We start from the raw sequence: 23,591 nt of genomic DNA, 5'->3' as shown, positions 1-23,591 counted from the left end.
ATTGCGCAACCCGTGGCCCTGCAGATGTTGTTGGACCACACCTCCCATCATCTCTGGTCATTGGCCATGTTGACTGCTGGGGCGAATTGGAATCCCAACAACTGTTTGGGCTGTCGTTAGAGCTAGGGATGGTGGATGGATTGCATCTTCGTGAATTCCGCTAGGGACTGGACCGACCCACACTTCCCGAGCTAATGCACACATCAAAACTTAGATGCCCGCTATCTTTCACAGTCCCTGAGTGTTCCAGCACAGATACAAATCTTAGTCCAGCAAGATAGGGTGCTCCAGATATCCCCCACCCATGCTTTAGCCCAGGGGTGGGGGATCCTTTTTAGTCCAGTGGCTGCATTTCCTGCTGAGCAGAACTTCTGGTGGCCACAGACCAGCGGTGCGCAGGGCTTAGAGCAGGCATCCCCAAACTGCGGCCCTCCAGATGTTTTGGCCTACAACTCCCATGATCCCTAGCTAACAGGACCAGTGGTCGGGGAAGATGGGAATTGTAGTCCAAAACATCTGGAGGGCCGAAGTTTGGGGATGCATGGCTTAGAGCCGAAAGGGGACAGAACGATGAAGGTAGAGTTGTGGTCGTTTTTTACCTTTTCTGTTGTAGGCTCATTTCTACACAAACACCTGTCTTTCACCCAGGCAAGCCAGATGCATTAGTAGAAGAACATCCCAGCAAACACTCAAAGAGAGTGTGATCCAAGACCAGTGAGGGTGTAGCTGGGGGGGGGGGGTGTCTCACGAGCTAGAAATTGGTGCCTTTTCCCGAGGTTCTCTGTCGCTGCTTTATCCAGGAATCCAGCTCCAATAATTCTTGGACATTTGCGACAGGGACTTCTAAGACAGAAGACATGGGAAAGGAGACAAGAGAAGCAAAGCAATAGACTAACGAACGTTGTTTGAAAACATTCATTTGTAATATAACTCTGCATGATCAATCCTACATAGGAAGATAGAGATCTTTCTGCGAAAACGTTTGAAGCGCTGTTGCGATAAAGGAGGCGAAGACCTTCCTTGGAAATGTAACTGATTCTCTTTTCGCTTCATTTTTATATTTGCAACTTGCTTTCAGCACATTTTCTTTGGAAATGCAGCTAAGATCAAATTGATTAAAATATACAGTGGGTTAAAAAAGAAAAGAAAAGAAAAAATCTAACCATGAACATTATCAGCACCCAGAAAAAACTGACAGCCTATCAGCAGCACTCAGTAGCTGTAAATCATCTGTGATTAGGGAAAACATTTGAAAGGGAAAGCCTTTTATCCATTGGCAGAAGCCATGGAGGTGAGGTAGCAGCACTGCTGTTATTCCAAGCTGAGAAATAATAAGGATTTTTTTCTTTTCTGTTCCTTTGTGTCTGTGATCTAGTGCTTTTAAAAAGAGAAACACCAGGAATTATTCACTTCAGGTAGGGGGAGGTGTATACCTGTGTGAAAGAACGGGAGCACTGTTTTTAAAATCTCCAGGCCTCCACATAGAAATGTAAAGATTTACATACCGTATAAATATATGTATATACCGTATTCTCTAATTTCTCTGGGGATACGGCATCCAGGATTTTATTTATCTCATTTGTGCCAAAAGGAAAACCCAGTGACTCGCAGGTAATGGTGTAGATTTAGTACTATTAACCGAAATGTATATGCGGATACTTTTCTATATAGGACCTCTTTCTTTCACTGGAATTATGTCTCAAGCCCAGAGAGAGAGAGAGAAGCTTGGATTGACCCTGTTGGAAAAAAACAACAACAAATTTATTTCAGGGGAAGGAAAAAAAAGATGTTTTCTTATGGGTGCAAGAGGTTTACTTTGCAGGGAGGTCACTGGAAGCAGAGCTCAAAGGATGGATTTCATCTTTTTCCCTCATTGACTGCTGAAAGATATCAAATGTATTAACCCTTTCACCTGACCTTCAGGGCCTCTGTGCAGATAACACTAGACCTAATGACGTCAACTAAATGCAATGCACAGTAAATAAAACAAAGCAGAACAAACATGGGGCAAAGGATTCCTGCATTGCAAGGCAGGGTTTGGGCTCGATGACCCTTGTGGTCTCTTTCAACTCTACAGTTCTGTGATTTTATGATTCTAAAAGAATTTTCTCTGTATCTTTAGGACCCAGTCTGCTAAATGCCTCTTGACACATTTCATTATTTAGGTGTACACCTAACCTTAGACACTTTAAGCATACATTTCATGTGAAGTGGGAAAGTGGGAAGCCACTGTTGCGAACACATCTGTCTGTGTGTGTGATGCTACAGGCACTTCCCAAAAAAACTCGATAAAATTGCTTTCCCTCTTGCATCAGGCATAGTTTTGAGGGCTTGGAGATGGAGTTTCTGAATCTATTGACAACAGGAGGATGCTGAATTTCAACTTGTAGTGTTTGAGAGATCTGGAGCCACTGTAATCATCGCTGATTGACCTATGTGTGTACCATATGCTTAAGAATAGAATTCTGCATACCTCTACTGCCCTGAAATTATGTGTTCAGATTTCCCCCCACCTGAATTCTGTGGCTTGTATATATTACAAACATTAGGACTAATTATGCCAGCTAATTACGCAAACTAGCAAAAATTGCAGACAGAATTTATTCCTACACAGAGAAGCAAAGAGCTGCACAGGGCACAGATCCCCTGACCACTGAAAAGTTTAAGCTACAATCCTGTACACACTAAACTAATGCATGCATTTGCAGCCATGGGCATTAGCAAGAAAACAGTCCTGATTACAGTCCCTTCCATAAGATAAACATATTAACAGGGAGGGGGGAATCAAAGCAGCAATGACGCTATATTAAAACACACATTCCCTTTCTGCTCAAATATCTCTATAGATGTGTGTAAGCATGAACCTCAGTTTTAAAAATCTGGCTAGTTTATTTGGGGGAGGGGGAGAAGATGGGGGAGACAGGCTAAAAACCCAGTGTCCTCCTTTTAAATAAATCTGCTGTGCCAGTTTGGCACACCTACGTTTAAAACACTGGTGGAGAACCCGCGGACCTTCACATGTTGACCATCCCTGAACATTGACCATGCTGTCTGGGGCTGATGGGAGTCCAGCAATATCTGAAGGGCTACAGTAAAAAAATTCCTTCAGTAGCACCTTAAAGACCAACTAAGTTTATATTTTGGTATGAGCTTTCGTGTGCATGCACACTTCTTCAGATACAGGTTTCTCGTAGAAGCATGGAGTTGGAAGGTACCCTGAGGATCATCTAGTCCAATGACCTGCAGTGTTGGAATCCCTTACAGGGATTGAACCTGCAACCTTGGCGTTACCAGCACCATGCTCCAACCAGCTGAGCTATCGGTTGGTGCTTTAAGGCCACCAGTCTCAACTCCCCCCCCCAATGGATAAAACATAGGAGGTCAGACCCTTGTCCATCTAGCTCAGTATTGTTTACACTGACTGGCAGTGCATTTCCAGGTTTTCAAATGGAGGAAATTCCCAACCCTACCTGAAGATAACGGGGATTGAACCTGGGACTTTTGGCATGCAAAGGAGATGCTCTACTACTGGGCTGTGACTCTTACCCAAAACAAATATGGAGGACATGCATAGTTTTTTTAATGTAGCGTGTTTGTGTGTGTTAGAAAGTATTCTGATGATGATTATTATGATGGTTGCTGTTATTATTGAGCGATCCTAGATGGCAGAATTTAACTTTCTACAAGAAAGAAAATTCCACCTAAACATTAGGAAGAACTTCCTGACAGTAAGAGCTGTTTGGCAGTGGAATTTGCTGCCAAGGAGTGTGGTGGAGTCTCCTTCTTTGGAGGTCTTTAAGCAGAGGCTTGACAGCCATCTGTCAGGAATGCTTTGATGGTGTTTCCTGCTTGGCAGGGGGTTGGACTGGATGGCCCTTGTGGTCTCTTCCAACTCTATGATTCTATGATTCTATGATTCTAACTTTACACTGCTCAAATAGCCAAGCAGCCTGGTTTCTTCAGCCACAGCTAATGAGGTCCACTCTGCAACTCTTCAGACTGATTGCATTGATTTGACCTACAGGGAACAGCCTGTAGGTCACTCCCACTGCGGAGGAGCTTTGCTTGAGTTAATGGCTGGGGTTGGTGCGGTGGATGAGCCCAATGCCCTGGAAGAAGATCTGGGTATAATTCAGAGACGTCACCCAGGGCACAGGGTACCGTCTGACACCCCCTCCAAAAGCACAAGAACCATCCTTTGCACCTGCAAAGCCGCCTCAATGAAATTCACAACTCTGTATGAAGTACGATCATCCTGTGTTTAACAGGGAGGGACGAAAGAAAGCTTTCACCTCCCTTTTGTTTCTCTCATAGAAAGTACACACTGTGATGCACTAGCTTTCTTCCAAAAAAACCAGGGGTGGGGAGCCTTTTGGCTCCATCTGGCATGACTGTTAGTTGGTGAAGACGCGAGTTGTAGTCCATCCCCATCTGGAGAGACACAGGTTCCCCCATCCCTGTCCTAAAGAAGCTTTTGTCATTCATGGATCTCCTTCTGCACAAGCTTGTCCGTTGAGCCTATGCATGTCTCAGATTCTTGGTTTATATTCCAATGTGCATATGCGTGCTGGTTACGGGCCTATTGGACCTCACTGCTGCCCTGTGCAATTGAGAGGGCACATTCAAATGCTCTTCATATGGTGTTTCCTGCTTGGCAGGGGGTTGGACTGGATGGCCCTTGTGGTCTCTTCCAACTCTATGATTCTATGATTCTGTTCAGCTGCTCATTAGAGTAAAAGACTGATAGCAATGAGATGCTGTATTATGATGGAAGTTGACTTCCTGTCTACTGAACTTATCAATGAACCTTCCATGATAAGCTTCCAAGGAATGCCAAGATTCCCTGGACAATGTGAAAACCATGGCTGTCAATACACTTGGAGGGTGGATTTGCATGAGCGTCCTACCGTACTTAGGATTAACCTTTCATGGTTTTTTTTATGGTTAGGCTTGAGCATCTGCGTTGTGTTGCGCATGCATGGTTAAGAGTTGGATTTTTTTCGGTTGGGGTTGAGAGGTAGTTTGCAGAGATTTAGTTTTATCGTCAAAAATCTGATGGGTTTAGGATTGGAGCAACTCCTACGAGGGGAGGTTACAGCACTTTGGAACTTTCAGCTAAGGGGAAAAGGCAACCTCCACTACTGGAGAGCGCTGCTGAACTCAGATCCTGCTTTTCAGCTTCCCATAAGTATCTGGCTGGCCACAGCGAGAACAGGATGCTAGACTAGATGAGCCGTGGACCCAATTCCGCAGAGCTCTTCTTCCACTCTTAGATTTTGGGTTAGGAAAGAGCTAAGCAAGCAAAATGTCAGAAGCGTAAGACCCGCCTGCTGGTGTAGCTGCAATATTAACTGTAGCCTGGACGTAGATAATTCCTTTTATTTATTCCTTGTATTTATAGCCTGCCTCTTCAAAAGCCCCAAAGATACAAGAGCGCAAATGTTTAGCATTGAGATGGCTGTGAATTAGGGTCTAGTGTAAATCCAAAAGCACACTTACTTGAGCCACAGGGACTGCCGTCTAAAGAAATAGGTCTCTCTGCTATTCATCAGGCTTTCCCGCACTCATTTTTTGTGTCGTTGGGGGAGAGAGAAAATTAGCTAGCTTTTCCAAACCTGCCAACCAGCATTTCTACTGCTTCCTGGCCCATTTCCTAATTCCTGAGTTGTTCTTTTCTTGTTGTCCATCCAATGGGCATTGTCCCAAGCCCAGCCTTCTGGGATTGCCATCAGTAGCAGTGCCAATGGGAAAAGTTGGTGGGGGCGTAACTCATCCTCTCTTGGTGGCCCCATATGCACCGTACAACTAAGCATTCATGTCTTCCGCTAAAGAATCTTGTGAACTGTAGTTTTGTTACAGGTGCTGAAAGTTGTTAGGAGGCCCCATTCCCTTTAAAGGTAAAGTGACCCCTGACCATTAGGTCCAGTCACGGAGGACTCAGGTTGCGACGCTCATCTCACTCTATTGGCCGAGGGAGCCGGCGTACAGCTTCTGGGTCATGTGGCCAGCATGACTAAGCCCCTTCTGGTGAACTAGAGCAGCGCACGGAAATGCCGTTTACCTTCCCGCCGGAGCGGTACCTATTTATCTACTTGCACTTTGATGTGCTTTCGAACTGCTAGGTTGGCAGGACCCATTCCCTTTATGGACCTGCAATTCCTAGAATGCTTTAACAACTCTTCCCAGGGAACTCTAGGAATTGTAGGTCTGTGAGGATAATAGTTTGTGTAAAGGTATTATATGTTAGCCTTGCCACTTTACTCCTTCCCCCGTGTTATCCCCCTAATATCAAAAATCAGATTGTAAGCTCCTTGGGACAGGGATCTACCTACATTTTGCCTGTTTGTAAATACCATATGCGCCGATGATGTTGTAGAAGACACCAGCTGTCCATCCTCTTGCGAAGCATATTGCTTCCACTTTCTTTACCATACCTGTTGTGTGGTGATGTGTATTATAATATATTTCTATGCTAATGACCTAGCATAAGAATTATCCGGATGAGTGGGATATAAAAAAGGAGTGGGAATACGTTGGCGAATATTTGAAAGAAATATAATAACCAGATAAATTTCCAAGTAGGGTTAGATATATGAGCAGCAGCTAAAAATCATCAGAAGAGGGGTGGTAATTAAGGAGATGCAGCTCAATAAGGATTAAATAAGACCCCACAAAGGGATATATGTGGAAGTCAAAGAGTGTAAGATAAACAACGACAACTGTATAATCGATGTATTAAAATATGTAAAATGCATATCAAATCAAATCTTTATTATGGTCACCGACCAGCACAGAAAATTATTGCATTATATCATCAAAGTTATTTTTTTAAAAAAATAAACTAAAATAATAATGCAATAATGCATAAATAAATAAGAATTAATATATAGTGCTAGAATTAGAATACAAGTTCCTTTAAAAACAATAAATAAATCACAAGTCAACATTCTATCTTCTGCCTTCCTGCCGTGTGGTTTCCAAAGAGAAAGATCTGTTTGGAGCATGGCTGCCGTTCTCTGGGGTCTGACATCTGTGCATCTGCAGGAACTGCCAGGATTCCTCGCCAACACTTTGCCAGCTTTGATCTCCACTGTGCACTCAGTGAATTTGCATTTCCCTTTCTCTCTCCTGGTGCTTTGGCACCGAAACATGCCCTTCGTTGCTCTTCCAGGCTGTCAGGTTCAATTCATCATTGCTGGAATGTTGTAAAGGCCTTTTTGTTTCGTGTTTTGCTTTGCTCGCATCTCTCCCCCCCCTCCTCTTCCTCCTCCTTCTTCTTCGAGATCAGCCATCTTATTGTCTCCCCCGCATGCACTTCTTTGTTAAAGAAATAAAACGCCGCACCTTCCCATTTGACAGGACCATCGCTGCAGCCTATTGCTCGGTGAACAACTTCTGCTGTTTGTCATCGGAGTGGAGAAATTTGGTGAAAAGGTGGCGCAACCCTGATTGTCAGAGAGTGTGGCAATTCTCATGCCCTGAGCTAGAAAACAGAAGCAGAACTGACAGAAGCTATTTGCGTGGCCCTTTCTTTCCCCTCTAGCCCTCTTCCTTTTCTGCCAGTCTTGAAAAATTCTTCCTGAGTTTTGCGTGGTTGCCTCTAGGTTGAGGTGATCCTTGGTGAGGTGCCCTTTGGTGTGCCCTTCTTATCTAGGTGGGCCTTGCAGAGATGGTGGGCCTGAGCAATGCCCTATACTTGTTTACTTTGGGGGACAGAATACTGGAATAGTCAGACCCTCTTTTCAGTCCAGCATAGTTATTTTGTCTTTAGTTGCTCTATAACAAGCAGTTGAAATAATTTTAAACCACAAAAATCCAACGAAACAATGGCCAAATAACAGCTAGCATTTACCTTTAGCCTTGCCTCTCCTACAAAATGCATCATTTGCTATTGGAATAATAACAATAATAATGATGATGATGTTTTTTTAAAAAAATAATTTATTATTTCTACCCCGCCCATCTGGCTGTGTTTCCCCAGCCACTCTGGGCAGCGTCCAACAGAATATTAAAATACAATAGTCTATTAAACATTAAAAGCTTCCCTAAACAGGGCTGCCTTCAGATGTCTTTTAAAAGTCTGGTAGTTGTTTTTCACTTTGACATCTGGTGGGAGGGTGTTCCACAGGTGGGAGGGTGTTCCACAGGGTGGTTCTTGCAGCGAGGGAACCACCGCCAGAAGGCCCTCAGTACTGGACCTCAGTGTCCGGGCAGAACGATGGGGGTGGAGACGCTCCTTCAGGTATACTGGACCGAGGCCGTTTATGGCTTTAAAGGTCAGCACCAACACTTTGAATTGTGCTTGGAAACGTACTGGGAGCCAATGTAGGTCTTTCAAGACTGGTGTTATGTGGTCTTGGCGGCCGCTCCCAGTCACCAGTCTAGCTGCCGCATTCTGGATTAGTTGTAGTTTCCGGGTCACCTTCAAAGGTAGCCCCACATAGAGCACATTGCAGTAGTCCAAGCGGGAGATAACTAGAGCATGCACCACTCTGGTGAGGCAGTCTGCGGGCAGGTAGGGTCTCAGCCTGCATACCTGATGGAGCTGCTAAACATAGCTCCCTGGACACAGAATTGGAAAGCACAACCATACCCTTTCTAGGTTCTAAAGCATGTGTGGGAAATCTTTCACCCTGAGCTACAACTCCCATCAACCCTAGCAAACATGGCCAATGACCAAGGATGATGGGAGTTCTAGTTCAGCAACATCTGGAGGGGCAAAGGTTCTTGATACCTCTTCTAAAAATGACCTTGCTGGAAAATTGAATGGCGAGTGGTAGGTCATTGGGATGACCCAACTTGGTAACTAAACTTTGTTTTGTACTAAGACGCACTCTAGATAAATACTGCTCAGTCTTCTAATGTTAACTAAGTAGAAATGAACCCTGAACTGTCATGGGGAATTGCAAGCTGTACAGCAGAGCTTTCCAAACCTTTTCATGTTGGTGACACACTTTTTAGACATGCATCATTTTGCAACACAGCAGTTCAGTTTTACTAGCAAACCGGAGGTTAAACTAGTCCTTTTCCAGCCCCAGGAGGAGCCCAGGGAGCGTTCGAGCGACACACCTACACAGTGCAGCTGGCACACTAACGTTTAGAAAGCTCTGTTCTACAGATATATGGGCACTGCTTGTGGTAGTTGCTTGTAACTAGATGCTTTTTTTTTCCTTTGCAGAAACAACGTCCTATTAATTGCATAAGAAATGGGTGCTCAATTTACTATCTGCACATGCTCCTGTAATAGTTGTGGAGCAAATGGCCTTGTAGGTTAGCGATAAGATCTCCTGTGGATCTTTAATTAACTCAGATCAACATGTGCTCGAAGCTGTTGCAATTTGAATACATTTAGGAATAATCTAATTCTAACATTCCAGGAAAGTCAATTTTCTGCTCTTTGGTACACTAGATTGCTGCTAAAGACCAGTACAACTTGTACACCAACATTTATTGTGTGTTCCGCGATTGCTAGTCCACAAAAGATATGTGTGATACATATTGTATCTTAAATGGATATCTGGCCTCGCAGCTTCCATAACAAATTAACTTTTCTTGAACCCTCCTGCTTTGCACCCCTTCTCCAAGGCAAGCAGCTGTAAAACAAATAAGACAGCTCTTGTTCTACATCACGAGATCACACATGAACGTTATAATAATTTATGTGTGTAATTGTGTTCTCTTTTTATTGTACAGGGGACAGTTCAGAGAGGGTTTTTTTTTAAAAAAAAAAAAAACCCAACCCCCTGACACTGCCAGCTCTGAAACAAATTATCTCATTATTGGAGGGAATAGAAGCGCCAGTTTATGGAAACTGGCAAAATAGTAGCATCGAAGTCTAAAAGAGGTGATTTGTGTTGCATAGAAGACATTAATCTTGGCAAATGGGAAAAGATGCATAAGGCTTCAGCAGAAGCTATATTGGATTCATTCTTGTTGCATTAAAATTAGATGCTATATGCAAGTCAATAATACCCGTGCAAAAGTGTCCCAGCTAAGAGAGTTGATAATCCACAAGCGTTTAAATTCCAAATGAGATAGGAAGCATTTTAAGGCAGGAGGGAGGAGGAGAATTCTATTTAACGAAGAGAATAAGTATTTGCAATTGCTGGTGTGAAATGGGATAATTTTAAGAGAAATGTTCTAAATAGCTTTTGCCACAGATAATGGCTTTTGTTATATTTTTCCAAGGAAAATCGAGCCGGCGACTTTCAATTTCAGGGTTCTGAGATGATCAAAATACCGTAGGGGAGCTTGATCACATAATACCTCACCTGAATGAGGTCATCAATAACTCTTGCTTGGGTGTGATTTACACACTTGTCTGTATCTCCGTTGCAATAATATATCTCTGCCTGAAAACATTGCTGCGTTTGTGCAACGGTGGGTACTGGTGGGTGTTGATACAGTAAAGTGATCCCTTCGTCTCACTGGTATATATCTCCCACAATCTGGGTCTCAAGGCAAGAGGCACTGGAAGCAATTACAAGGTCAAATTGCATCCTCTGACAATGAGAATTCGGAGACTAATGCCATCCGTGGTAGATAATACATCTGCACCTTCAAGAAAATTACACGTGAAATGAAGATTTAAAGGTACTTTGTAAGTCATGCGGAGAAAAAATAAAATAAAAGGGAGGCAAAATCTGTGAGGTAGAAGGAGGATTAGGACTAGGTGAAAGATAAACTGAAATGCTTTCAAAAAGGAGATTTGAAGAAGGTGGGCAGACTCTCCGACAATACATTTACAGGGCAGGGCAGGATTGGAGCGCATTGCTTTTCTAAAGTGATCCGAAAGCAAAATCCAAATTGCAGTCAAGAGTGGTTTAAGCGCAGCTGAACACCCAGCTGAGGCACAGTCACCCAGTCCTCTTAAAGCTGAATCCTGGCTATCTAATGACACTTTGTGGTGGTCTCCACATGACCACCACCCCCTAGAGTGCTCTCAGCCCCTTCATGTTAGAGGATGATCCATAGAGCTGCTCTTGGCTCTAAGAGCCCTAGCTTATCATAGGGGATAAGGACAACGCAGCAGTGTTAGAAATTTCCCTGGGCACATTTTGTGACTGGCGCATGTCCAGTTGCGACCACAAGGAGATCTCTGGATGCCAGGTTGGCGAGTGCCATCTCTCTCTGTTTGGCCCCTCCAGCTTTCTTAAGCAGGTAAGCAGAAGAGCTTATTTACTGCATTTACACAGTAAATTTTACCGCCCAGAGTGGCTGGGGGAACCCGGCCAGATGGGCGGGGTATAAATAATAAATTATTATTATTATTATTATTATTATTATTATTATTATTATTATTATTATTACACCCCAACTTTTCCTCCAAAGAGTACAAGGTTCACCCCCCTCAGTTAATCCCTACAACGACCCTGTGAGGTAGGTTAAGAGGGTGTTATTGACTCCAAGGTCACCCAATGAGCTTCATGGCAGAGTAGGGATTTGAACCCTGATCTCCCAGGTCTTAGCCCAACACTCTAACTGCTACACCACACTGGCTTCCTAGAGTACTTCTGCTTTTGGGGCAGCTCTATAAATTAAGTAGGTGAATGAATATGGGGAAAGCCAAATGGGCCTTAGAGGATCTGAAATACTTTCCTCGAAGCTTGAGTTTGTTTTATACCGTACTGTTTTGTTTGATGTTTTAATACCGTTGTATTAAACCACAGTGAGGTTATTTTCTTTAAAATATGAGGCAGTATAGAAATGAAATGTCTACTGTAATAACAACAATAAATTTCATTGGCGGGGGGGAATGTCACCCAGACGTTCTGTTGTTGCGACCGTAACTTGGGCTTACGGAGCCATTCAGTGATTAGCTTATATATATCTGAGTTTTTAACATTGTAGCCCATCCCTCCCCACTACAAACCAGCTAATCGTGACTTGGATGGCTTTTGCAAAAATGCAGGTGTTAGGAAATATTTCATGCAGAAATGTGCATTTATAGGAGAAATTAGTACTAAGATGTTGATGATGTCATGAGGATATTAAGAAAAAAATATCACAAAATTATGTGGAAACATGGAGACCTAAACCTAGGAGTGGAAAAATGAGAAAGCGAAAGAAACCAGAATTAACAGAGTTGCCCATCAGTATGGTACGTGGGGCACTTGATTTTCACTGGCCCCCTCTTCCTCCCTCTCCCACTATAGCTCTCTGTGCTGGATCCCATTGTAGATGGCCCCGCAATCCTAAATTGCAGCTTTGTGGGTTGGGGGTTAAGAGGGGAGGGTAGTTCAGCAAAAATTGGGTGTCCCAACTTCCACTAGCAAAATAGCTTTCCACTATTACAGCGCTACCATTGGGCAGAAGCCAACTCCGAATATAGAGCCTAAGGGGACAAATCCATATACATGTATTCCATACATCCTTGAATGTTGGGTCACCACCCCTATCTTTTGTATTGGGATATCTTAAAAAGCAGAGACATCACCTTGCCAACAAAGGTCCGTATAGTTAAAGCTATGGTTTTCCCAGTAGTGATGTATGGAAGTGAGAGCTGGACGATAAAGAAGGCTGATCACTGAAGAATTGATGCTTTTGAATTATGGTGTTGGAGGAGACTCTTGAGAGTCCCATGGACTGCAAGAAGATCAAACCTATCCATTCTGAAGGATATCAGCCCTGATTGCTCACTGGAAGGACAGATCATAGAATCATAGAATCATAGAGTTGGAAGAGACCACAAGGACCATCCAGTCCAACCCCCTGCCAAGCAGGAAACACCATCAAAGCATTCCTGACAGATGGCTGTCAAGCCTCTGCTTAAAGACCTCCAAAGAAGGAGACTCCACCACACTCCTTGGCAGCAAATTCCACTGCCGAACAGCTCTTACTGTCAGGAAGTTCTTCCTAATGTTTAGGTGGAATTTTCTTTCTTGTAGTTTGAATCCGTTGCTCCGTGTCCGCTTCTCTGGAGCAGCAGAAAACAACCGTTCTCCCTCCTCTATATGACATCCTTTTATATATTTGAACATGGTTATCATATCACCCCTTAACCTTCTCTTCTCCAGGCTAAACATACCCAGCTCCCTAAGCCGTTCCTCATAAGGCATCGTTTCCAGGCCTTTGACCATTTTGGTTGCCCTCTTCTGGACACGTTCCAGCTTATCAGTATCCTTCTTGATCCTTCCTGAAGCTGAAGCTCCAATACTTTGGCCACCTCATGAGAAGACTCCCTGGAAAAGACCCTGATGTTGGGAAAGATGGAGGGCACAAGGAGAAGGGGACGACAGAGGACATGAGTCTGACCAAACTGCGGGAAGACAGGAGTGCCTGGCGTGCTCTGGTCCATGGGGTCACGAAGAGTCGGACACGACTAAATGACTAAACAACAACAACAAGAAGGGCAACTAGGAGAAGACCGCAGTTACATTTGACAACATGGCCCAAATCAAAATTCCGGAAAAGAAGTGGAAACATGTCTGCTGGGTGCTGTGCTTCTTTAAAATAAAAAGATATCTCAAGGAAGAATGTTGCTGTATCAGTTGCTGTGCTCCACTGTGCTCTGTTTTGTGCTTTGTCTGTAAAGGACTAATGCTGCTGGATGACAGGTCTATGAATGGCAATATGGTATGAATGCTAAATGGAACCTCTTTGTTCAGCAACAGTGCCTGGGGATAAGCAGATTTGTGTGTGTCGGGGTTGGGGGAGCATTGCCCTCATACCTTCCAGCGACATCTGGCCACAGTTGGGAGAAGAATGCTGAAGTGCCTGGGCAACTGGGAAGAACCTCCTATGTGGTGTAATGCTGTGTTGATCTAATAAAAGTGTCTGTGTTTGTGTGCGTGTGTTTATGATGAGATCTGCAGAGTTTTAGAGAGGGCACTGCATTACAAGCACTTTGAGAACTGTTATCTGGTCCCAAACCAACAGCCACAGGTGTCTGTTCCCAAATAACGAGTGTTCACGACAGAGCGGTTTCTTGATCCCCAAACCTTGATCCCCAAATCTCCCAAGCTGCATTACAAGCTATTCACCAAAATTCCAGCTTTATTATAACACCTTTCATGGGTGGAGTGAATTTTTTTTTTTGTTCTTGTGTGGTTTTTGTGGAGGAGCACTTTTAAGAATACGTGTTTTTCCCCCGTTTTAATAATTTTTATGTCTGTATTGTCCCTGGTAAATCGATTCGAGGCGGCTTTGTGTGAAGTGATATGTAATTTGCTAACTATAACACAAGCTTTTATAATGAACAGCCTGTTCCTTTAATGCATGTGCTGGGTGACTCCAAGAAACCCATAAGGTAGCTGAGCTACCTCAGTCAGAGGTAGGGTGAGGGAGTTTGCCAGTAGGATCAGGTGTGTGCTTGATCTTCTGTTCATTCCTGTTACCACTGACCTGGAAAAACTCAACGTGAAATGATGCTGTGTGCTATGATAGCAAATGGTGTGGGTGGATTAGGCTGCGATAGAGAAGTTCATTAAGCCATGAGTGAGATCTCTCTTGGGAGGGTCAGTTTACAAGGGATGCCTGAGACTTCTCCCAACTCACCTCAGGTGTTTTTAGTCATGTCTACTCCAAATGGAACATAGAACATAAGAAGAGCCTGCTGGATCAGGCCGATGGCCCATCTAGGCCAGCATCCTGTTCTCACGGTGGCCAAGCAGATGCCTGTGGGAAACCAGCAAGCAGGACTCAGGTACGTCAGCACTCTCTCCTTCTGAGGCTTCCAGTTCCTGGTATTCAGAAGCATGATGACCTCCAGCCATTGAGGCAGAGCGCAGCCATCATGGCTAGTAGCCTCTTCCATGAATTTGTCTAATCCTCTTTCGAAGCCACCCAAACCTTGGAAGGCTGCCATCTTGAGTGGAAAAGGGACTACTGAACCCTTTTCCTGATTACTGTTTTTCTGCTCAAAATCATCCCTCCTTCTCTCATCTCAACCCAGGTTCAAGCTCACCTCCAACCCATTATATAATCTGGGGGGAAAGTAGCATTCATTGCAAAATAGCATTGCGGCCTGAAGTACACATATTTTTGTGTGTAATACGTAGTTTGGCTTTGGCAGCTTCCTTCCTGCACAATCCAGTGTCTCCGAAGTACTGTGTGTCATTTCATTCATTTATTTTCTACTCTTAACAAGTATCAGTGTGATGGACACTCTCGGAAGGGTATGGTACTCCCTAGCAAACCGTGTGAACAGTGCAGACACTGAGACTTCCTTTTGAGAATGGCCGGCTTTTGTAAGACCCTGAGAGACAGGGTCATGAGGAAGCCTTAGTGGTAGCAAAGAGGATATTACACGAGGGTGTCCTTGGCTGCGTGTTACTGGAGAGACTGAGAATGTGTGGAGGCTGCCAGAAATCCTTGGAAATGGGAGAGGGCTGGGTGAGTTAGCTGCCATTTGAAACCAAAGGGAATCTTCTCGAGGTTGCGAGAGAAGCTTGTAGTTAATTTAGTGTCCCCTTGTAAACACAATCTATGAAGTCCCCCTTTTTGTGTCTGGAAAGATTTAACATTTTAGTTTGGCTGGGCAAACACCTCTCAGGTCCAAGTCTTGATTTAGAGCAAGCAAGGGCACTTGGGATTCGCTCATAATTTCACTTGGTTGAAATTCACAGATTGGAGAGTACATAAGCTGCAAATCGAGAACATAAGAAGAGGCAGATGGCCCATCTAATCCTGCACCCTGCTGTGGGGAGACCTGTAAACAGGACCTGAGGTTTCCAGCAAATGGAAATTGTCACAATCAAGAGATGTGTGGGGTCAGGTTTTGTAGGACATCTGTATGAGATGCAGCTCATCAAAAGAAGAAGTGGAAGGAGAGCACCCAGAGGTGCTGTTTTCTCACTGGACTCCCTTCTGCCCTTCTCCCCAGCTGCTCCTGAGGTTCAGAGGAGTGTCTAGCATGGGGTGGCATGTGCCTTAGGGACTCCAGCTCTGTATTGGTGGGACAGCTATCGCAGCTCCTTCCCTTTGCACGAGGGAAAGGGCATTCCATTTATGAACATGGTTCTCTGAATTCCACCCATAAAGCTCAGGCTCTTCGTATGGATTATTTTCATTCTGATGGCATTCAGTTCTAGTGACGCTCTTGCAGCAAGAGTTCCAGCAGCTCGGGAGGCATTTTTGTCAGGTCAACCATTCAGTGAGGTTCCAAGTAGGAAGTGTGTGTGTGTTGGGTTTTTAATGACAGTGAGAAATAATATAAGCCACAAGACGGGAATGTGCTTTGCCAAGTTTGCCGCAATTGGTTTAAACTAGCCCTAGACCTACCTGAAAACTAAACGCAAGACCTCACCTCACCACAAGTACCACAAATACTGTTGATGACAATCAAGCCCAGCATGTGTTTGACATACCTCATGCAGTATGCACAGCAGCATAAGTCTAAATGCTGAAAATGCATGCAAATGTATTGGAATTGTGCAGTAGGATATTTCAGTGCGTTCTGCACATGCTATGTTAAGAAGAGATCTGATGGATTAGCCCGTAGTCCATCTAGTCCAGTGTTTCTCAACCAGTGTGCCTCCAGATGTTTTGGGACTACAACTCCCATCATTCCTGACCACTGGTCTTGCTAGCTAGGGATGATGGGAGTTGTAGTCCCAAAACATCTGGAGGCACACTGGTTGAGAAACACTGATCTAGTCAACCACCCTTCCCCATAGCAAGCAAACAGATTCCGCAAGCAGCAACCTTCTCCTAGCATTGCTCTGAGGCACATTGCTTCTGAATCTGGAGTTCCCAATAAGCTGTCATGGCTAGCCACCATTGATAGCTTTATCCTTCATGCGTTTCTCTCATCCTCCTCTAAAGCCATGGAACATTGTGGCCATCGCTGTCACTGCAGTAAATTCCAGCAATCAATTACACACTGTTACCTGGGTGCAGGTGGACTGTGCCTCTGGGAACCAAGGCAATGAGATGCAGTGCTTCCATATCAAAGGTGCACAAGGGATGTGTTCAGCTTTTTCCACCTGCCCTTAAGACCACAGGAAGCTCCCTTGTAAGGACCATTGGTCCTTCTAGCTCAGTACGGTTGACACTGATTGGTAGTGGCTCTCCCACATTTCAGGCAGGGTTCTTCCTTTCTCTTGCCCTACCTGGAGCTATCGGGAATTGGACCCCGGGACCTTTTCTGTGCAAAGCATGTGTTCTATCCACCTGAGCTATGGCTCTTGCATCTTCTTTTTCACCCTGACCATGTATTTTCTGTTTTCTCAGCCCGTGCCCTAAAACAGCAGATTTTGAAAAGACGTTCCTGGGAATTGAAATTTATGGCCTCGTTAAAATATAATGAATTATAACTTTAATAGAGATTTTGGGCTTCTGGGATCATTAGAGCTGCACACAACTCCCTGCTGTTTAATGTGTGTGTACAAATGCATTTGAAATGCTCAGTATTAAGGATGCATGTTCATGTTTATAAGCAACTCCTGCTCTTTCTAAATAGCATATAGAATTAGAATATTAATCAGACTGGTGGCTCCTTCCTTCATTTTGCTGAGAAAGTGTTCCATGGATTTCAAGTATTTTTAAAGTGGTCTTCACTCTTTGTGCTGTGAGGACTTGCTCAGCATAACTGAGTTTGAAATAACTGGAAGGGAGGACTTGTGTGTGTGTGTGTGTGTGTGTGAGAGAGAGAGAGAGAGAGAGAGAGAGAGAGAGAGAACATCGCTGTCACAGGGTATGGTTTAAATAGATTCAAATACATTGCAGAAGTTGAATGTATACAATCCAGATTTTTCAGCCATCATCTACTCAACATAGGTTCCTTTCAGCCTTTCTTTCAGATTAACACATAACTAATCTTATTGTTTCCATTGCAAAACTCTACAACATCTAGATAGCTGTTCTTCAGCTTTTGGTCCCCAAAATGTTGTTGGACTCCAATACCCATCATCCCCAATAAAGGGTCAAGGATGATGGTCGTTGTAGTCCAGCAGCATCTGGGGACCCAAGGCTGAAGAACACTGCTGTACAGTGGTACCTCGCAAGACGAATGCCCTGCAAGATGAATTTTTCGCAAGACAAATGCGTCTTGCGATCTGATGGTGACTCGCAAGAGGAATTCGTTTTGTGAAAAATGTGTCTTGCGAATCGCGGTTTCCCATAGGAATGCATTGAAATTTAATTAATCTTTTTTGTTCCTATGGGCAAAAAAAGAAATTTCAATGCATTCCTATGGGAAACCGCGATTCGCAAGACGCATTTTTCGCAAAATGAATTGACTCACGGAACGAATTAAATTCATATTGCGAGGCATCACTGTAATTCACTTGTTTCATTGCTTTTTCTCCAGTGGAGATACGCTTTTCTAAAAAGTGCATGGTCGTTTTCTGTTTAGTGTGTAAAACTATATAAGCAGAGGTCTGGGAACTGTGGCTCATCCAAGGAAGGAAGGGGCATTGTCACAGGTCAATGATACATTCAAGACATATGAGCGCACATGAGCACATTCAAGCCCTACACTAATGCTGAGTAGGGCTCCGGGGGGGGGGGGAGAAGAGCCCAGAGGGCCAGATAGAGAGGTCTGGAGCCACCCCTCTTTTCTTATGGGTGGGTGGAGATTGTTACCTGCTTGATTTTGCTGCTCACCTGTTGCTCAGCACACAACCTATTCATATATATATATATATATATATATATATATATATATATGGTCATTTGACAGTCCTGTTGCCTTGCTTTCCTCATTAGGAGGAACATGAGGATAGAAATGGATGCTTGTCATGATCTGGCTCTGCTCAAAGCAATGCCGGGAGATAAATGTCAGAACCCTGGGGATGCAACCTGTCTGCTTGTTTGACGGGAATTGCCACCGGGGTGTCGTCCATATCTTCTGTTGCAGATACAGGAAGAAATTTAATTTTGCAAAATGGAATTGTAGGATCTTTCCAAGCAGCTTGTACACATTTTAAAACCATTAGGTAGGTGGCTTCAAAAGCAGTAGCCAGGCCTGGAGCACTTTGAGACCCAGGACTTTCCATAAACATCACTTTGACAATGAACTCAGGTGGTGTGAGAGATGGTGCCTAAATCTTCTCCAGAGCTATTCTACAATAATTATCTGATTTTTGGTTTTAACCTTTTTAAAGTGGTTTTTATTGTATGGTTTTAGGTACAGTTGTGAGCCAACTGTATTTTCCTTATGAATTACTGCTATACAAATAAGATTTAATGAATTAGTTAGTTAAACTGAGAAACAAGAGAGATGTTTCCAGAAAACCCAACATTTGGAGAGGTACAACCCCCCTCCCAACCCCTGCATTCTCAGTAGCCACAGAACGTTGAGCATCACTTCAGAAAGAAAGAAAGAAAAGGAAATATTAGGAGTAGGACTGCAGTGGAATATCCCGGATGAGAGCACAGCTTCGCAATAGAAACATTTCTGTTACACAGTGAGACTACACAGCAACATTTCGTTGCAGTCTTCACACGTAAGGGTTTTGGGTTTTTTAAATGCTGACGTTCTCTAGGGCAAAGTTTCCCTATTAAAAATAAAATAAAATAGCTCTTCTGCACTTTCCTTATGGCGCCCTGCTGTGGAATCTTACATCAAACACTTGTCTTCCTTGAGCAAGAACAGCTGCCCTTTGCAAGAGCCTTTAATTGGCAGATGCAACCAAAAAGAGGACTATGCCTTTTGTCTAACAATCCAAGGGGGATTTATTTTATATTTAAAGGGGGGGGGGGCTAAAGCATTTCTTGTAATATTTGTATTGCTGCTTTTTTATTTATCTTGCCGTTTTTCAATTCTTCTGCTAAATCGTTGGTAGACCAGGCAATTGTTTTGATAATGCAGCATTTTTGAGAGATTGATGTGCTGACACAGTGCATGGACACTGGATTTGTAAAAGAGAGAGAGAGAGAAAGAAAGAAAGAAAGAAAGTGTTATTTGGAATATCTTCCTGTTCTTTAGAATAAGAAATGTTTGCTGTGTCAGATTTGCATTGGAGATTCTGGATCATGATGGATACCTTTTATGGGATCATGTCTAAATCTTAAGGCATTTGTACGACGGGAAAACGTGTATAAGCGAAAAGGTTGGTCCCCAAAGAGAACACTCTTCGACAGACCCCGAGTCACTTGGGATAGGCCCATGGAACTGTCTTAAACTAGGTCGGATTATTTGTGCACTCTCAACTAGTGGGGGTGTGTGACAAATTGAAGCACTTTTAAAATGTTTATTCCTACCCGGCTGGCAAAGAGTTAACCCACCTCCAGCCTGACTGACAGAGAATTCTGATGGGGGCGGGACTGTGCCCAGTTTAAAAGGAGGGAGTGTCGGTTTGGTCAGTTAGGAGGGAGAGGGAGGAGGGTGTGGTGGCTTGTATGAAGAAAGTGAAGAGGCTAGGAAAACTTAAAGTTAAATGTTTGACTGAGTTTTTTTTCTTGTACAACTGGAACAAGGCAAATAAATACATGACACGTTAAAGAAACACTTATGCTTTTAAAACAATAAAACTTCATCTCTGTTTTGCCAAAAAGGTTTGTCCTTATTTGTCCAGCGAGGTACCAGGACTCACAGCCGTGGTGGCTCAAGAGAGGGCAAAACTCACCTCAGGCAGGGAGGTGGCAGTTTGTGTCCTGGGGTTACACGGGGGAGGTACCAGGCCACACAAGCTGGAAGGCTCTCCTTACTAAGAAATCCATTAGTAAAAGGGGTTTATTTTTGAGGCGGCAGGAGAAGAGGGTGGGTGTTTTCCCCTCTGGATTCCTGTGTCGCAGTGATAGTAAGAGAGAGTGGGACACTGGTCGTCACAGGGGGTCTTTCTCATTGGCTGTTACCCAGTCCTTTTGACAGGAGATACTAAAAAATTGAACCTGGGGCCTTCTGCCTTGCAGGTGTGCAACCAGTGACCCTGTGACCCCATGCAGCCCAACCACATTTTATGCTGCCCCTGCTGCCTCTTGAACTTGCAGGGTCTCAGCCTAACCCACCTCACAGAGTTGTTGGGATTAAATGGAGGGGGAGAGCCATATACATCCCTTAAGAGCCTTGGATAAAAAGGTGGGATGTAAAAACTAAAACTCTCTCTTCCACTTCCGCTGTAGGGCTTGCCTTCTTCTTTGTTCCCTCTTTACCCCCCCCCTGCCTTTTTAAAGAGTGTGTTTCCATGCTTCTGTTCCATTTCAGAAAAATGGGGGGGGGGCAGCATCAATTTATCAGGCGAAAATGCATCTCTGTCCCTCTGAATATCATGACTCTTTTTGGAGCTAACTTCTTGTTGCATTGATGGCGGCACAGATGGAGGTAACATTTCAGAAGGAACCCATTGTAGAATAAGCACAGTGCGCCCACCAGCCGAAGCTTGGCATTTACAGCACCCATAAAGATGAAATGCATATGCTAAGCCCGGGCAAATTGGTGGCGGCAGCCGCAGCTCCCTACCCAGTAATACATTTCCGATGCGGGCCTCCCGCCCAAACAGGTTGCTTATCCCTTCTTTGGGAACGGCGGTATCTGGCTGCAACATAAACATTTCATCGCTTTTTGCATGGCTCTCTTCCTCCAGCTCCCATCCTGGCAGGCGGGTGTGTTACACAGCGCTAGGTTATGGAGCATGGCTGAATGGGGAAACAGCTGGCACTCGGCTGCATGTCACTGAAGGGAGTAAGTGTGTGGGAAAAGAGAGGCTGTTGAAATGAAAATTGGAAATTAGTTTCTCCAATTACGTTTGCCTAAGGTTCAGCCGTACTCGCTGATCTAGGACCCATGCAGTGTGACTAAGAACTATATCTAATGGATTATTTAAAAATCATCTTTCCCCCACTGCATATGAAAGTTGCTGTTTTCTAAGCTGTTATTGTGAGCCGTCCGAGTTTGCAGAAGCAGGGGGAGCTGTCATATGTGCCTGGATTCAGCACCTGTTTCACAATGCAAGCCTACCATTTCTTCTCAGAAGCAAGCCCCGTTAGGTTCAGCGGGGCTTACTCCCAGTAAGTGGGTCCATAGGATTGTGGTCCTGGTGAGGGAACCATCATTGCAGGCTAACCACATGGGCTAACAAAGTGGTTTTCAAAGTTTCTATCCATGAGGGAGACACTCACCACGCAGGTTATTGGCTGAGGAGCTCCTGTCTGTCCACCAAGACATCTTGCGAGACAGACTTCAGACTTGCAGGCTCCAGGGCTGCAAGTTTGAGGGAGCCTGTGACATATACTGCATTCAGGCAACACATTATCCCATTTCCAGTGTTAGAAACTCAGATATATAAGCTAGGTTCCATATTGCTCCTTAAACCAAGGTTGTAGTTGCCAAAACGGAATGTCTAGTTGCCATTTTGGGGCAAGACAGCTCCAAAGTCTTATTTTTCAAATGATTGACTGACTGTGATTGATTCTCAGTTAAATGTCTGGCTAGTTCAGATGATAACCTTGAGCTAAGTTTAGAACTTAAAGAAGAAAAGTCGCTTGATCCAGTGACAGTCCACATAGGCCTATTCTGACCTCTTTTTCTTAATGGTGACTGCTCCTGCTCAGGCTGCACAAAAAAGCAATTTGATTCCAGAAATTCATTCCTATTCTGCAAATAACATATAATGGATATAATTCTACAAGATGGGGTATTAGTGTGTGAAAACAGTTCAGATCCAATGATCCCCAGATGGTGGAGATGCCAGGCACCAACTTGGCACCTAGGCATCTTCACTTGGTCGCAAGTGGTCAAAAGCCAGGTACAAAATACGCCTTGCGCCTGGCTAATTTCGAACACTGCCCTGTGTCCAGATATTTCCTTACCCGATATTTTCTGTGTTTTACGCAACCTTTCTAAAAGCCACTTCTGGAAACCTAGCAGAAGTGTAGTGCCCATTTCTGTGCGACAGAATTTGGGGCGGTATTCTGACATACTTTCCCACTGGTTTCATGGGCGAATAATGGAGAAACCAGAAGCACACATGCACATAAAGGGTGGTGACATATGCATGGTTGCATCACATCATGTTTGCTTGTGTGAATGAAATTCAGCATGACCTGGAGGTATCAAAAAGCTACAGTTCCATAACCCATCAGGAAATGAAGTATAAAAGGAATGTTTGAAACTAGGACTGAAGTGAAACCTAAGCAGGAAAACCTATTTGTACAACGGTAAAATGCACATGCATGGCTCCACCCACTTTTGGATCTGACCCCGCCCACCACTGGGATGTGGCCTCTGGAAGGTTGCCCTGAATGGAATGTGGCCCCTGGGCTGAAAACTGCCCTGTCCCCCTGTATTAATGTCATTTGTTTGATCCCTGGTATGTAATTCGTAGCAGAGGGCCTTTTTAGTGGGTGCCTATAACTAGGAAAATGTGCTCATATAATTTGAAGTCAAAAAGGGATAAAGAGGAAAGAATTGCCTTTAATGAACAGGCATTGCAGAATTGGAATGCCTGCTGTTCTTACGAAAAATAGGAAAAAAGCCCTCTTGGAAAGTAGGTCACGTTGTAAAAATGAGTTAGGCCTTGCTTCACATTTTATTGACTCTACTAGTTTTTCATTCAGATTGGCTTATAGTTAGCAAAAGAGTGTTTTGTCTTTTTTACTGGTTGGTTTAAATAAAAGGTGGGTTGGAAAAGAAGCTCTTTTTTATTTGCTCTAGTTAAGAGTTTCATATTTCGAGTAATCAGAGTTGTAATGGATACCATTTTTCTTTT

General features: G+C 44.0%; 1 protein-coding gene across 6 annotated transcripts in view; it reads left to right on the top strand.

Annotated features, from left to right (window-relative positions):
* Window positions 1-23,591, top strand: part of TNIK (TRAF2 and NCK interacting kinase) — a 278,512-nt gene that overhangs the window by 67,084 nt on the left and 187,837 nt on the right. The window lies entirely within an intron of this gene.

This window comes from Zootoca vivipara, chromosome 5, assembly GCF_965207765.1.
Source record: "Zootoca vivipara chromosome 5, rZooViv2.hap1.1, whole genome shotgun sequence".
In the NCBI taxonomy this organism is placed as follows: domain Eukaryota; kingdom Metazoa; phylum Chordata; class Lepidosauria; order Squamata; family Lacertidae; genus Zootoca; species Zootoca vivipara.
This window is presented reverse-complemented; position numbering and strand designations above follow the sequence as displayed.